The sequence below is a fragment of the Pipra filicauda genome, unplaced genomic scaffold (genome assembly GCF_003945595.2).
Source record: "Pipra filicauda isolate LSUMZ 115617 unplaced genomic scaffold, ASM394559v2 scaffold265_size1292809_pilon, whole genome shotgun sequence".
NCBI classification, from domain to species: domain Eukaryota; kingdom Metazoa; phylum Chordata; class Aves; order Passeriformes; family Pipridae; genus Pipra; species Pipra filicauda.
The window spans coordinates 676,498-692,219 of record NW_024104382.1 but is presented as its reverse complement, the minus strand read 5'-3'; the positions used below and the strand labels follow the sequence as shown (position 1 = coordinate 692,219).

The following is a 15,722-nucleotide window of genomic DNA, read 5'->3' as shown; positions in this document are numbered from 1 at the left end:
GTCCTTCAGCTATAGCAGCCAGTCCTTGGATTCACCACATTTTTCAAGACAGTGCGGGAGGTGAAACACAACTCGCAGCAGGAGCTCTGCTTCCCCAAGATCACACCACTTTTCTATCAGAAATACATTGCTTTCCACATACTGGTTTGTATACTAAAGAGAAAAAAAAATTCTCAGACACTGATTCCTGAAAAACAAGACTGTGTGTATGCACACACATGCTTAAAAGAATTCACGTGCCTATCAGTTGAAATTTTTTGCATCTATTCATGTAGCATCCTGATGGTAAGGCAAGAGAACTTAAAAAAAATAGTATACTAACAGAGAAGGCAAAAGAATGAATAGATTGATTTTTTTTTTTAACTCTCTTATAAGAAGTCGTTGTTATAAGAAGTTGTTGTTATAAACATGCTCTTCAAAAGGCATTTATGTTGCAGAAGCACAATCCATTATTGCTGCAGAAGACCAAGAGTTCACTCATCACTGAGGAGCTGCAACAAGGATGCAGACAGGACAGTTTTGAGACAAACCTATCAAGGAAGAAGCCAAGAAAAAGCCACTTATTGCATCACACTTGGACTGCAGGTTCATCACCAATTGTAACAGATATAAAAGCAGAGAACAGATACAATGGTAATGTTTTAAAACCAAACAAAAATCTAAGGTCCAACTACTGCAGGTCTACTCTTTTTCTGCATCATTTATGCCAGCAGAACAGTTAGGAGCTGATTTAGGGGGAAATGCCAAGCCTTAATACTGGATATCAGAATGCCATCACTGTGCAACTCCATGATCAAATCCAGGAGACAGAGGGGAAATCACCCAGCAGAAGTTTGAAGTGTGCAACAGTAGCACTGGTGAGTTTTGGAATATAAAATAGTTTTTCTAAATTGAGAGGTTGTGCTCTAGAATTTCCTCTAAGTCACCTTTCTACCCTTTGGTAAAACTGCTCACTCTAGAAAAGGGAAAGAAGAGATGTAAACACCTTGGCATGAACTTCTCTTTAAATTTCTCATTCACAGTATGGTGAAAATTCTACCAGGGCAGTTCCAAATCAGCTGCCAATTCCCCACTGTGGAAACTGAGGAGATGAAACCAACCTCAAAATCTACTCTGAATAAACACAGAGAATAAAACAGTATAAAATGCCAACGTTTATTTTCGGTTTGTAACTGGGCATCTAATGTTTTCTGGTTACAAAATGTGTCGACAGTATCCCTGATACCCTTCTTTCTGCCATATTCATTAGAAGAAAGGGTTGCACAGGTGATTTCTCATTGCCAGCAGCCAGCTCTCCAATAACAACCCCCCCCAGGCAGGGCACTTTGAAGTTACAGGATTTACAAAGCCGATCAAGTTTGTGTTTCTGGAGTTTGAGGGTCAGCATTTATTTTTTTGCCCGTTTCCCACCCTACAGCTGGCATGTGCAGTAACAGTTTTAGAGGTCAGGGATTTCTGACATTAAAACAATGTTACCACAATGCCATCCTGCAACTGTCCAAGAGAAGCCTTTCAGGCACATTAAATGATGCTTCAGAGAGTTCAGAAGCAATGCTTGGTTTCTAACAGTTGTTACTCTTCTTTCCTTTAGAAGAGCATTTATTCCATTTCCTTGTGATAGGCACCTTCCCTGCAGCTCCACTGTGAAGGCAGATGAACTGCCATGAAGTGGACAAGGAGAAGCACACAGGGAGGACAGAACAAAGAATCACAGGGAGTGAGGGTAAATAAACTATGGGATAGCTGCTGCTTAGGAACACTAGCTGGATCACACAGGGAGGCTACAAACTATCATTACAAGTGCATGTTTCTTTTGCAGTTGCAAAAAGAATTGCACACAAGAGGGTGCAGGGGATCTGCTATTAATCATATTATAGTCATTGTTCCCCCAGTGTTGCTGTCAATGCTTCAGGAGACTCCTTCAATTCCTGAAGAAAGGGGCATGGAAAAGCAGCACTACAAGAACAGCACACACTGAACCTTCACGATTTCGTCCTACTATATTACTACTACTGTAAACTAAACACTGTTTAACCACTAAACTGCTAATTGAACTGAATTTTTAAAAAGAGTCCACATCATAGCAGTTGAAGGTTCCTCCCCAGCCTAATCTCTAATGAGAAAAATGGACACGCTGTATAAATATGACGAAACTATCTGCAAGAACAAGATGCTAGAGATGTGGAAACATGAGCCTGAAGCAGTCAGGCATCAGGTTTCTTCGCTGAGGAAGTTCTGAATGTTATCTCTAGGTGAGGTGTTGAGTGACTCCTTGATTAGGTGGCACCTAACATTCAATAAGTTTAGGGTTCCAGCAAGAACACCTGTGCTGGGAGCCAGTAGGGGAGAAAATGGAAGCTGATGCAGTAAAGTAATGAAGTCAGCTATTTTTTTTGTCAGTGAAAAGACAGGCATGTTTAAGGAGAAAGAAACACAGATTAGCTGAATATTGTATTCATGCCTCGTTCAAAAGGTAATGCTGCTTTAATTTGCTTGGTTTGGCAAAGCTGCACAGAGAAGATGATTTTTCTTGGCCACAGATATTTTTGGTTTGTGACAAACTCTGCATAGCATGCAAGTGACACACACTAATCAGCCCCAGAATTTGCTAGAGTCACCCACCCTAAATAAAAATTCATAACATTGCCTACCATGGGCCCCTAACACTCTGCAGGTTGGCAACGAAGTCGAGCAGGCACTACTTGTCTCCCAGACTGAGATGCTGGGTTTTGGTTGTTTTTTTAGTTAGGGAAGATGCAGAATTGAAAAACTGCTCGTTAAGTAAATATGTATTTAATTTACCGAGGTATGAGCTAAGTAGTAAACTGAGGCATTTCTACGTCGGATTTCAGTAAGGAGAAACCACTTCAATCTTTTAAAAAACCCAACAGGTTTATTAAGCAACAGAGAGAGTGCCGGGTGACTCATCCTCCCTTCCCCACTTTCTAATTAGCCCCGATCGTCAGCATCAATGTGGCGATTGTTTTTTGGTGGGTTGCTTTTTTCTTTAACCACAGAAAAAAACCACGCTGGAACTTGAAAAAATGGACTCCTACTTGTTTACTGCTGGGAGTTTTAGAAGATAGCCGGTTAAGGCATATTCCAGCGCACGGAAACTCCTCGCTCGCTGCCGTCCTCCCCCTCCCTGGGAGAGGCTGCATGCGGCACAGCACGATCGCAGAGAAAAAAATACAGGAAAAGCGGGGCGGGGAGGGGGGGAGAGAGAGCCCTCAGCTCTTGGCAAGGGGAAGGCGTTCCACAAGAACTGCTACAGGGTCAAAAGTTTACCGTGGTTTCAATTTCACCTTTTTGCAACCAATGAGCGCGCGGCGGCCGCGGCCAGAACCGCGGGCGGCGGCGGCTTTAACTCCTTGCGGCCCGGCCCTTCCCTCCCTTCCCTTCCCTCCCTGCCCCCGAGCCTCCCGCGCACCGTCCAGCGCACAAATTATCGGCGAGGGCAGCCGGCAGAAGCAGCGTGCCTGCGAGACACAAGTTAAGAGCTGCACAAGGTCCCCTTTCCCCCGTTTTCGTTGGAAGCGATGTGGGTGATGGAAGGGGTAGGAGCGATGCGAGGCAGCATCAAAGCAGCGCTGAACTCTGGAGCTGGGACAGCTGCGGGATCGCGCTGGCAAACAGGAAAGACTGACCTTGCGAAAGGGAGGGAGGGAGAGGACCAGCACAGAATTGTCGGAAAGGATTCTGAAGGCACAGTCCAGAGCTGTGGTGATTTACTTTGCTTCTCGGTGCCGAGTATTGCTGCTCAGTCCCCACACTACAGTTAATAATAGGCTGTTTCTAGATGATCGTGACTTCAAAAGAAGACATCCTCCATCTGCTCTGTGAAGGATGGACACTGAATTTTTGTGACTCTTGGGTACAAAAAAACCATCAGGTTTTCGGTGTTGCCCAGGCAAACAAGTAACACCCAGCCACAAAAGTGGCTAGCCATAAAAAGTGATCTGGACATGAGACACTTGTAATGGGTTTCTTGCTTTGGCACTGAAAAAGACAAGAACCATCTTCATCTCCACTTATTTTATTACAGAACTAGAGGATGAACATAGAACAGCCTTCTTATTCCACTGTATCATCACTAACAATGCAGTTCCATCTCAGAGTCTACAGACTCAGTGAATCAGTCCATGGGGGGGTACCCCAAAATCTGTGTTGGCAACAGCAGATACTGAATGACACAGTCTATGATTGTGTTTTGGCATCCATTTGATCTTGGAAAGTCAATGTCTACTACACTTAAGCAAGGAGAGCAGCAAATTTATCACCTTGTTATTGGCCTTGCAGACTGAAAGGAAAGAAGACTAAAGCACTCGAGAAGAGTTCTCAGTTTGGTGCAGCAACAGATAATATCATATGAGACAGCATGAAGAGAAGTACAAAAAGCACATAATTCAGGCAGCTTCTACACCAACAGAATCTCAGAGTGTGGTTCAACACAGCAGAAAGGGGTAGGGTTACTCAGAGATCTTAGCAATGGCAAGTTACTGCATACATGTACAGGGTAAACAGCGTGGAACTAACCATTCCAAAGGAGGCAGCAGTGACATCACAAAGCTCTTGGGAGCATGTATGTCAACATACTCTGATCTCCAAGAGGGGGCAGAAAGAATGACAAGAATCTGAATATAACTCTGAAGAGGTAAAATGAGTAAATATGCCATTGACACGCAGAAAAGACTTATGCTAAAGATGCCAGTTAAAACAGAACTTAGCTTTCCAAACCCTTAAGCCAACCAGATGGTGGATTGTTCAAGATAATGCATATGACAACCCAAGGGGGAAAAAACCATTAGTCAGTTGGCAGCTATTACTAAATTTCCAGCAAGATGCAGTTTGAAAATTGGTGAGTTATTTTACCCAGAACCTTAAAGGCTTTCACAGCACTTTGCAAGGGTCAAAGACACTCTGGTCTCAGCCCTCTGTATAGGTCCAGAAAAAGGATAAAGACTCTTAGAAACACCTATACCAGCTGAAAATACTGATGCTCACCTTTTTGTAGCTCAATTCACAAAACAGTTTTAGGCAATACGATGCAAAACCTCTTAAAACCTGCTTCAGGAATCGTCAGCCACTCCATTTAAGAGCAGCCAAAGAAAAAACAACTTCCAGCTGTTGGGCAAGGCAAACAGTGATTTCTTGAACAGACACAGGTAGATTCCTTTCTTAATCTATGCAAATAGGCATAGCAGCTTAATGCAGCTACTATGAGGTTAAGTTTAATGCCTTGAGAGCTGCTAACAAAAGATGCAGGGAGTGATTAAAATACATAAAGTCAGAAAGTTGAAGACATCATGAGAATCTTAGCTGATTGAGTTCATGCCCTACTACCAAGCTTTTCTACTCTAGTTCAAAAATGGAAAGACACCAACGAAACTGGTCTATTTTCACACTTTAGCTAGGTTAAAATACAGTTTTGCCAACAGCAGTTTAAGATTTAATTACATATATAAAAAGCTCTCAGTATTTTCCTCTCAGTAAAAAGAGCAGCTTGGTTTTGCTGTTTTACCTTCTCTAAATACCATGCCATTTTAGAGAAATTCTTCTAAATTGAGAGATCATAAATAAATTCCCTTTTTATAAGATGGCCTCATTTTAAAAGAAAATGGATGCTATAAAATTTTACATCAAGTCAGCATGTTACCAAGAAGCTTTTCTGTGTGTTCTGAATTTGATTAATACAAGCCAAGGTCACTTCCTGAAAGAAAGATGCCTACTACTGCAGCTGCAAGCAAACTAGACTCCTCTGAGCTCAAAAGCTGGGGGATGGGAAGACCACACGAGCAATTTCTAACACTGTCTCCAAAAATATACCAACTACAAAACCTGAATAATATTTCGAATTTTTTTTACTACATTACTACATAAATAACATGATAATTAAAGCCTGAGTCTGTATAATCACTGTTCCAAGCAAAAGACTCACAATGATGCACCAGCAAGCCTGCAAAAAATCACTAATTCTGAGGACCCTTTACTAAACTGCATGAATAACTACTTGAAAATGTACCTTTTTTTTTTTTACTAGGTATGTTTTATTATGCAGTTCATGAAGCTGGTAAGAGACTGCCCTTGAATTAACAGCATGTCTCAGTCCTACCGAGACTGTGAGGCTCCACCCAACCTACACTGTGTCCTATTCGGAAGCCATTTAAGAAAAAGGCATTTCAGGAAAGCTCGAGCTCCTTACAGAACATTATACCAGTTTCTGAAGGCTATACCTAGCCTACAAAACCAATTAGAAATTAGCCATGTTCACCTGTAACGTTTAAAGATATTTTAAGAGATGTAAAGGTATTTTAAAAGTTACTTCAAAAACATGCCACATTTGCATTATGCATGAGGTGAAACAGATGTAGTTTCTTCCCTTCCCAGAAACTGTTAAAGCTTCCAGGTCATGAAAATAAGACCCACACCAAACAGAGGGCATTATTTTTGTTTTTTGTGTGTATGAAGATTCTGCAATCTGGAGTACCACAGCAGGGGCAGGGTGGAAGGAATCTATTGCTGAAAAACATTTAAAACCATACACCAACAGACCTTTCCACAAGGACATCTGGGGATACACACTCACCCTTGATTTAATATACTTCATCTTTAATAAAGCAGCCTTGATACACCCAACATTGCAACAGATGTTTCGTACTAGGCTGAAGTTAGGGTATCTACTGAATGAAAGTTAATTTTGACAAACTGGTGCTCTTAAAAGAAAAGAACCTTGCTGGTTTTGGGTGGGCATCTTTGCCTGAAATAGAAAAATGCACTACAGCATATCATTACCTATGCAGGCCCAACTACATCTGTGGTTAAGGATGCATCATATTTTCCATCACAGCAGCTTGTTCTCATTTTTTAATGACTGTTTCTGACACACCCCTCAGAACTGCTTTTTGTGGAAAACTCGTATAAAATTGGTTCAGGCAATTAAAAACAGAGTGGAGAATTCAGCTGAACAAAGTGTAACCTTTTATTCAGCCCAAGAAGTTAAAGCTTTAAAAGAGAAACGGATTAAATGTCTGAACAAGCTGAACTTCGTCTCGCTGCTCCAATGAAGATCCCTGCACAGACAGTAACTGCCTTATTGAAAGTATTTGAACATGCTCAGTTTTGTTTTAAATGCTTGCCAAGATCCTCAAGTATTTTATTTGACCAAGGTAGCTGTGCTGCTGCAGTGCTGACAGGACAGAACACGCTTTATCGCCGTATTACAAAGCCCGAGAGCAGCTCCTCTACAAACCTGCCAGCTACAAAGCAGTTCAAGAGCCTGGCAGCACAGCAGCCAGTGAGCAGGGACATTTTTCTAGGTTATGCTGCCCCACCCATACGGAGCACCCACAAAGCATGAGGCAGCAGTGGGATCAAGGGCTTAGCAAAGGCCACCCCTCGGTGCCTCCTGACTGGGGATCCCACTGGAAAGCGCAGCCGGAGGGCTCAGCCAAGAGCACTCAAAGCCCACGCTCCTGCCCCTCCAGTGACCTGCCCTTGCAGAAGGCCCAGGCCAGTGACCAAGGGGGTGTTGATGTGCTCTGTGGGATTCCAGCTGAAATCTCCTTAGGGTGAATTATACTATTTTTTCCAGAAGCTTTTTAAAGACATAGAAAAAGTCACACCGAAAACACTAAGGGTGTGAGGTCACTTAAAAAACTTCAAAATAGTATTGTCAGCTCCAACTCCCAACACTTCTTAACCCTCGTTGCACATATTTAATTAAGCAGATTGCTGTTTAACTGCTTATTACACTGTGTGGGACTGGCACCCATCAGTTCACAGAAAAGGCTTATATATAGGTTTATCTATGTCTGTTGTGTCACCTGTGCAGTGCTCTACTTGCACAACCACTTTCTTTACTACCCAGTAACAGATAATCTGTCATAAATGGAGATCTGATGTCTGTCAAGGGCCTGCATCCTAAGCTGGCCTTTGACCAACAGAGGGAATTTCTGTGATATCCAAATTAGAACACAAAGGTTTTTCCCAACAGAGAGTGAACAACACTGACACACACTGCCTTGGTTATGACAGATACCAACTTCTGATTAAGGATATTATTTTAGAGCAGACTTTAAACTGGCATTTAAATCACTGATTTAACAGTTGGAAATATTTGCACCCATCAGTAAGGAGGGGCCCATGAGCAGGAAAGAAGTACACTCCATAAATCACATTGACTTGCCCTAGGCACATTTTGCCAGTCAGCAGATGCAGCACTTATGAACATTTATTCAGGTGTTTGCACAAGAACCAAGTTAGAGAATTAATGTCAGCAAATATATCAACTTACACTAAACCAACTAATTTTAATCAAAGTTCTGGATACACTTATGCTTTTTAAAAGGTAGATTCATATTCTGAAGAAGTGTTTGAGTGCTATGGGGAGAAGGCAGCTCTCCATAACAGGGTTCCATAGTGTGTGAGTCTGTTCAGACTCACCCAAACCATCAATGGCAGTTAAATGCCTGGTATCTTAGAATGTTTTTGAGAATCCTACTTAGTCTCATTTTTCATCAGGCTACTAAAATAGATTATTTTTTAAGTTTATTGAAAAAACACACATCCTCTTTGCTTTTAAAATTAATCTTGGCATCCTATGATCTCATAATAATTAAAGGCCTGTTAATGAAGTTTAGGAGTCTGGCATCACTAGACTCTCAGATTTGAGAGTACAAGATCAGAGATTAAAAACAAAAAAGGCACTGAAGAAAGGAAATCAAAATAGTTTAAGTTTTCCACGCATAATATTAGTGCTTATATATAATTTATTTAACTGTAAGGAATAAATACAGCTGCTTAATACAAAGGTGACATTTCTAAAACGAAATCTGACCTTGAAATATGGAAATATGTTTCTAGCTTAATGCTGTAATTAAAATCTGATTAAGTTTGAGTGTATGCAGGTACACCTCATTTGGCTGCAAGAGGTGCTCATTTAGCTCAACAAAAATGCTTGCCATTCAAACTTTTTGTAATCCCCAGTTCCATTAATTCATCTCTCCACAGCACAGTCAGCTGGTCTGGTTATATTTCAAACACTGCCCTTTCACTGGGTACCAATGGTTGTAACACAGAGCATCTGCTAAACTTTACTGTGCAAACTAAAGCTGGAACAGTATTTTGCACATCACTGGTTGAATGAAATCTTACATCTAAGGGGTCAATTATTGTAAAATGAAGCAAAATGGAGGAATAAAAAAAAAAAAAACCCAAAGGTTGGTATCTTTGTTCAATGCTACACAAAACAGAAAAATCCCACCTAAAGAGATATTATAGACTGGAGAGTCCCAGAGTCTCCTCCGAGCCCTACAACAAAAGGGCAATAGGCAAATTCTACTGCCTGCAATAAGTTAAAATTCAGGTTTTAAGTAGAAAGTGAACAGAGGATCCACTTCCAGACAGCCTATGGAATCTCTATCCTAAAATACCTTCAAAACTTGACTGAACAAAACCTCAATCAACCAGCACTAACTTTGCTCACAGTGTTTCCATTGATGTGTAATTTCTCTATGACTTCCAGTAAAACACAGTCATCAGAGAATTATGAACTGCAGCCCAGTGATAAACTGGTACCATTATAACAATGGGCCACTAAGACAAGAGAGCACCTCACAGTTGATCCTACTTTGTCTTAAAATTAAGATGTATTACCACATTCTTTTTGGTTGTGATTTAAGCGGGTATGTTTTGTTAATCTCATGTACTCTTTAGATTTTGCATACATCCATTAACACTCCCATCATTACTGGACAAAAAAATAGGTATTCTTGAGCACAACATTAATTCCTACCACCCAGGATCTTTTTTGTCCCCATTTATGAGAAAAAACCAGCATGCTTTTGAATAAGGCTGTCAGTGCCCTCTGGATTTTTCTTTTTTTTGCTCAAAAACTTTTCTGTTCTTTACAAGGAATTTCCACTGCTTAAAACTTTATGCTTCTAGTTTTTCTAATGTCCTATTAAAGAAGCAGTATCTTCTCTTTCATTAAAAAGTCATTTTTCAACAAATCTCACAGTAAGCTCCCTTGGATTCCTGCAGCAGGCAGAAAATCAGTTTTACTCACGAAAGTTTTTATACAAATGGCACTTCTCAAACACTAATGTTTATCTGCAGAACTTCCCAAAATGACACTACCAACATTAGCATAGATATTCCAAGTACTTTTAGGAAGATTTGCAGCCATTCTAGAAGTCAGTACAAGAGGTCAAAGACTGCCAAAACCAGAAGGGATCATATCCTTCCCCTTCGAGTGCCAAAACCATTGGTAATGTTTTGTTTCAGGTCCAGTCACTTCCTTGTTTGTAGATGAATGGCTAAGCAGTTGGGTAGTTTCACATCATCAGGAAGCAAATTTTATGCATTTTTACATAGTGTACTGGTGGAAATGCCAGGACAGAGCTGTTGATTTTTTTTTTTATTCTTATTACTTTCTTACATGCATTTTATCTGTAGTTCCCATACAAGAGTAGACCAACTGAATTGTATCTTACATTCAATAAAACCCTGAGCTGGGGAGCCATTATTTGAGCATTTGTCTGCCAATGAGACATCCAAGATGCATCCACCATGATTTAAACAATTCTGTTTTGCTGGACTTCCAGGACATTCTGCAGTTTAATTCAGTTTAGCTTGATGCTAAGCTTTAAAGTTAGTATTCAACCACACTTCTGCACTGGGAAGTTGTCATATTTGCATCTGATAAGCAAATCCAACACAGTAATTAACTGATAAGCACCAGTCATGCATTTATGTCATACAGCTGGACAAGATCAGCAATAGAGGGTCATTGGTGCAGTGTGTTTTCTTACCAGTAAATGCCACCCAGCATTTGTCCAGGGAATGACCTTCTCCCACAGCACATCACACCTCAGCACTGTGGGAAGTTATGCTGAGGCACAACACAGTCAGAATTTTATATTCTTGAGCCCTGCCAAAATTATTAGGAGAAGAGCTACTAATACTTGTCTCTAGGCATGGTATGGCTTTTCTTTTCAAAGTCCAGTAAGAATTTTTAGTGTACTTAACAGTCCACTGGAAGTTCAAAAAGCTACAAAACCTTACCTGCACCTGAGCTTTCAGCTCAGTTAGATTCTCATATAGATGATGACTACAAATAATGGTGTACAAACAATAACAGGATAATCATGGCACACCATGGGGGGGGGAACACAAGAAAAAGCTTACAAAAGGTAAGTCTGATATCATTAATCCCCCTACAGAATACAAATGCTGTGACTCAGTTTTTTTCCCATTGGAGGTAGGTTTATGACAGACAATATGCTCAGACAAGTGTCTCCATCCAGTCAAGAGCAGAAGTTATTTATCCCTTCTGTCCACCACACACTATTTACCTCAGTGTGTCATCTGTCTGCAGATCATGGCTTAGGAACTGCAGTGTTTTAATGAGCACAGCTATTGGAAACAAAAGACAGTCTTCTCTGTCCTTTGAAGAGATCATTCTCCAAAGGGTTTTCTTCCACTGTCTCCTTTCATTTTCTTCAGTTTGCTTTAACCTTACCTTATTCTAACCAAGCCAGCTCATCTGAATTCTATTTCAGGGCACCTGCTAAACTGAAGAGCATAGAGGTTGATCTGAATTCAGGTTATTCTGAAGGAGTTTGTAAAAGAATATTCCTTTCTTGAGAACAAAATCCCACTGAATGGAATGTCCAGACAGGTTTCCAGTTTTGCTGCACTCCAGCAACAGGTACAGAGGCTGACATATCAATCTACTTGAGGCTAAATTGGTTACCCTAGAAGTTATGACAGACCCTCAAACAAACAATACCCATCAGTGAACAGCATTGTATCTGCACAGGGCCCAGAACAGCTGGAGCCAGGAAACCAGACTTCATCACCATTCCTTCAGAAGAACCGTTCTGAGCAAAGCATTCACATCATCACTGACTTCAGGAAAAAGAAAACTCTGGTATCAGTGGTAGAGAGAATGAAAAAAACAAAGGCAGATATAAACACAGAAGGATGCTACCACTCCATCCCATGACTTTTAGAGGAACATCTTTTAATGGTCCAAGTATTCCCCAAAAGCCTGACAGCATTAGATACCATGACACATATCAAGGTCAGGTCCTACCATGCATTCCCTCAAGTTTAAGGGAGGTGGAAGAGAGCAAACTACATACCATATTAGTATAGAGCATAAGAAAATACCTTTATTTTTCTAAGCTAATTGAAATTATTTTTCTCCCTTTTCCTAACCCCCTAAACATCAAGGGTTTACGAGAATGGATCCAGAGGAAACAAAGCAGTCCTGACAGGAGACTTACCTAGCACAGTGTTCTCTCCAACAGAAGCCCATAGGAATGCCTAGGAAGAAAAAAGCATATGAATGTATTTTAGCACACTGTCAAACTTCACAATCTACAGTTCAGGAATTTCCTGGTCCAAAAGGAATGAGTTTCCTAGTGGCTGGATTTCTCTTCCATGTAAGTTTTTCCCTTTTGAACCCATGAAAATGGATACTGCTGCAATATTGTGTGGCCCTCAGTTCTGTAGTTAAGCTCCACGCTCTGTGAAAGTGTCAGTTTTTTATTTTTAACCCTGCCATCTGATAATAAGGAGAATGCACGAAATGACTGCAGAGGAAAACACTTTCTTCCTGTTGATTTTCCATGACACTTGTGGTTTTGTAAAGATCCGCCTTGTACTGTCAGGCCAAAAAAAGAAGAAAAAAAAAAGATGAGAGAGCACTGCTGGAAATTCTGTTTCTCATTAAAAATACAGAGAAACATGAAGCCCATTATACTCTTTTTGATACTGCACATACCAGAAATACTTATCTTCAAGAGGAAGGCATAACATGACTGTATAATGATGTGGTATCTTCAGTTTTCTAATTTTTCTTTGCACAACATTACTTAGCACTGGTCTGTTATTTTGCCAGAAGATTTAATTCAGATTTACTTTTTATTTTACTGAGTGGAAGAGAGCTGGACAACGATATTGGTTACAGAGTGCCCTCTTCTCCCCTAAGTAAAACACCAGGATAAAGACAAAAGCATCACTGAAAAAAGGACAGATCTCCTAAATCAAGTGCTAGGGATACATAGAGCCACTCACCCTGAACAGAAAGTTCTCTTAAATCACCAGTTGCTTCTTCAATGACCACTCTCAGTGTAATTATTAGCTACCAAATCTACATTTCTAGAGGACATGAACAAAATATCAGAGGTAATCAAGACATGTTAGGACCTGCTCCCAGAACAAGAAGTATTAGTTTTCTCTTTAAGAGTGTACCAAATCTTCATGCATTATGCTTTGCAGAGTTGTTTCAGTCAAGATCAATCTTATTTCTATGAAGTATTTAGCAAACTTAGCACTTAAGTCAATAAAAGAATTTCCAATAAGCAGGATAAAGAGATATGCAAGACCAAGCTCAAAGAACTTCTGTAAGGCCCCAGTAACAAACTCTATAGTGAAATATCTGATATGCCACCCTGGCTTTATCCAAAGCCCAAGTAAACAAAATGAGTTTGTTTGAGGCTTTGACAATAAATACATTTGAGTTGTCTTATATCTTCAGCAACATCTTTTGCCTTCAGGAAAAACAAGTCTTACAAAGACTTAGAAATCCCATCTCCAAGCTTTAACTTCGCATCACATTGGTAAAGTAACATTTGGATAAACATCCAAAATGTAAACAAAGCAAGGGCAGCAACTTTATTTCACAACACGCTTTATTTCAGTACTTTTAATCAGCGAGAAAGCAACTAAACAATACACAATTCACAACACAATCCTCATAGAAGCTGGAAAAGATATTAAGGTTCATGCCAAGTTCAACATGCTCTATTTTTATCTTCAGTCATTAGCCTTCTCATTAGCAGTAACTTAATATGTGAGAAAGGGTTAGGAGCAGCTAGGAAGTTATTCCGGTATAGAAATTTATTTATATATTTCAAAAAAAATTCTAGCCCAACAAATAATTCCAATAAAGTTTCTGAGACCCAGCCAACTAATGCAATTTCCCATTGTCCCAGTATACCAAATTAAGGTTTACAGGTTGCTTTAGAAAGTAGTAATTAATTGCTTACTATTTCTTCATAGTCACGGTGTACTTCATAAGCTTGTTTCATTCCAAAATTAAAAAAACCATTCTGGACTCCCATTCTGCTCCAGCTCACAGAGGAACAACCTTCACATCCCTGTAGTTTGACACTAATGCAACAATTCCTTTAGCATGTCTTTTTTCAATGGTGATATTTGGGATACTGCTTTAAGAGCTGGCTGAAGATACATCTTAAAGCACTGCACAAGATGGAGCCGACAATCCCATGACTGACTTACTGGGAGAGCAGAGTTTACATGAATAGGGAACTAAAAGACAATGCCTTTGAAAGTGTCCCAGTACTGCTGCCCTCCAAGGGGGCTGTAAACAGGCAAGAGGCACGAGCATCTGCCAGTCTGTAAGAGAAAACCAACTGGGTTTGAGCACTCCTGGATGTGTGAGCACCCTCATCCCGGGACAGTCCGGTTTGGAGGCCAGAACTCTTGCAAGAAGTCTCGGGGATAAGAACTACCTGTTTTTTCTAGAGACAGCCTTAGCACTAGCAGACATCAGGACATTTGGATACTGTGGAGATCCTGAAACCTTTTCAGCTGACTGCTAGCAAACCAGTGAATTAGTGGCCCTCTCCGTGTCATTTTGTTGCATGTAGGCAATAACTTAATTTCTCTGAGAGGATTAAACTAACTTCTGCCAATTCTGACATCAGTAATACAGAACTTAATGTTTCCAAGATGACAGTAATAGCTTTTTACCCAGAGCAATAGAAAAGTGTTGTGGTAAACTTTGCCTGGAGCCAATTTAGTTACATCTGGATATATGGCACCAAACCCAAGATAAATTATCCCAAGTGGAAAATCACCAAAATATCTTAATTCTAGAAGCTCTGTTTTCTGCTTATCTAAAACTATGAAAGCAACTTAATGTTCTTTCTTTTATCTGACTCTTGATCTGTGCTTTGTCCTTCTGTTTCTCTAGAGATACAATCTGGGACTTTGTGGAGTGAAGCAGATTCAAGATAATGCCAAGTTCCAGCAGCCTTTGTTGAGAAATTCCTCTTGCACTTAGAATGAGGAAAGAACTACTAAGATAGCTGCCAATGAAGACACTTAAGTTGATTGGAAATGTGGGTAAAAACCTTTATACCTTAGGCTTTTTCCAGACTTGCTTCAAAAAAAAGATACCAGTGATACAACTTTCCTGGAAAACTTGTTATTTTGGCTGAGCTGTACCTAACAAGCTGTATCCTTTCATAAGAGTTAACAAAGTTTCAGTGTTAAAAGCTGCTTCATCTGTTCTGCAAAACACGTCTACCACATTGTCTCATTTAGCAAATCTTTATGGAAATTCCTCCAGCTATGAAATACCGGTTGTAAACTAACTGATTATCTCCCTCACTGCAGAGATATTCAAGAAGTGCCTGGACACCATCCTGTGCCATGTGGTTTAGGATGACCCTGCTTGAGCAGGGAGCTTGGTCCAGATGCCCCAGGGTGGTCCCTTCCAACCTGAACCACTCTGGGATTCTGGGGTGGTGGCGAGTCTTGAATTAGAACTTAAGGAAGTGTTTAGTTCTGCTCCACTCTGCCTCAGATTCTTGGAAGTAATACTGAAGTGCACCAGGGACTTCCTATGTAAGCATCCAGAGAAAAGTCAGAGCAGTTTCTGAAATCCCTGCCTCAGAGGTGAGACC

At 40.4% G+C, this 15,722-nt stretch overlaps 1 long non-coding RNA gene across 1 annotated transcript in view; it reads right to left on the bottom strand.

Annotated features, from left to right (window-relative positions):
- The window catches only part of LOC120323449, a 45,276-nt gene that overhangs the window by 15,198 nt on the left and 14,356 nt on the right, over window positions 1-15,722 (bottom strand). Inside the window, exon 2 of the long non-coding RNA XR_005563896.1 lies at window positions 12,291-12,330. This is a non-coding gene — a long non-coding RNA (uncharacterized LOC120323449). The remainder of the gene's footprint in view (window positions 1-12,290; window positions 12,331-15,722) is intronic.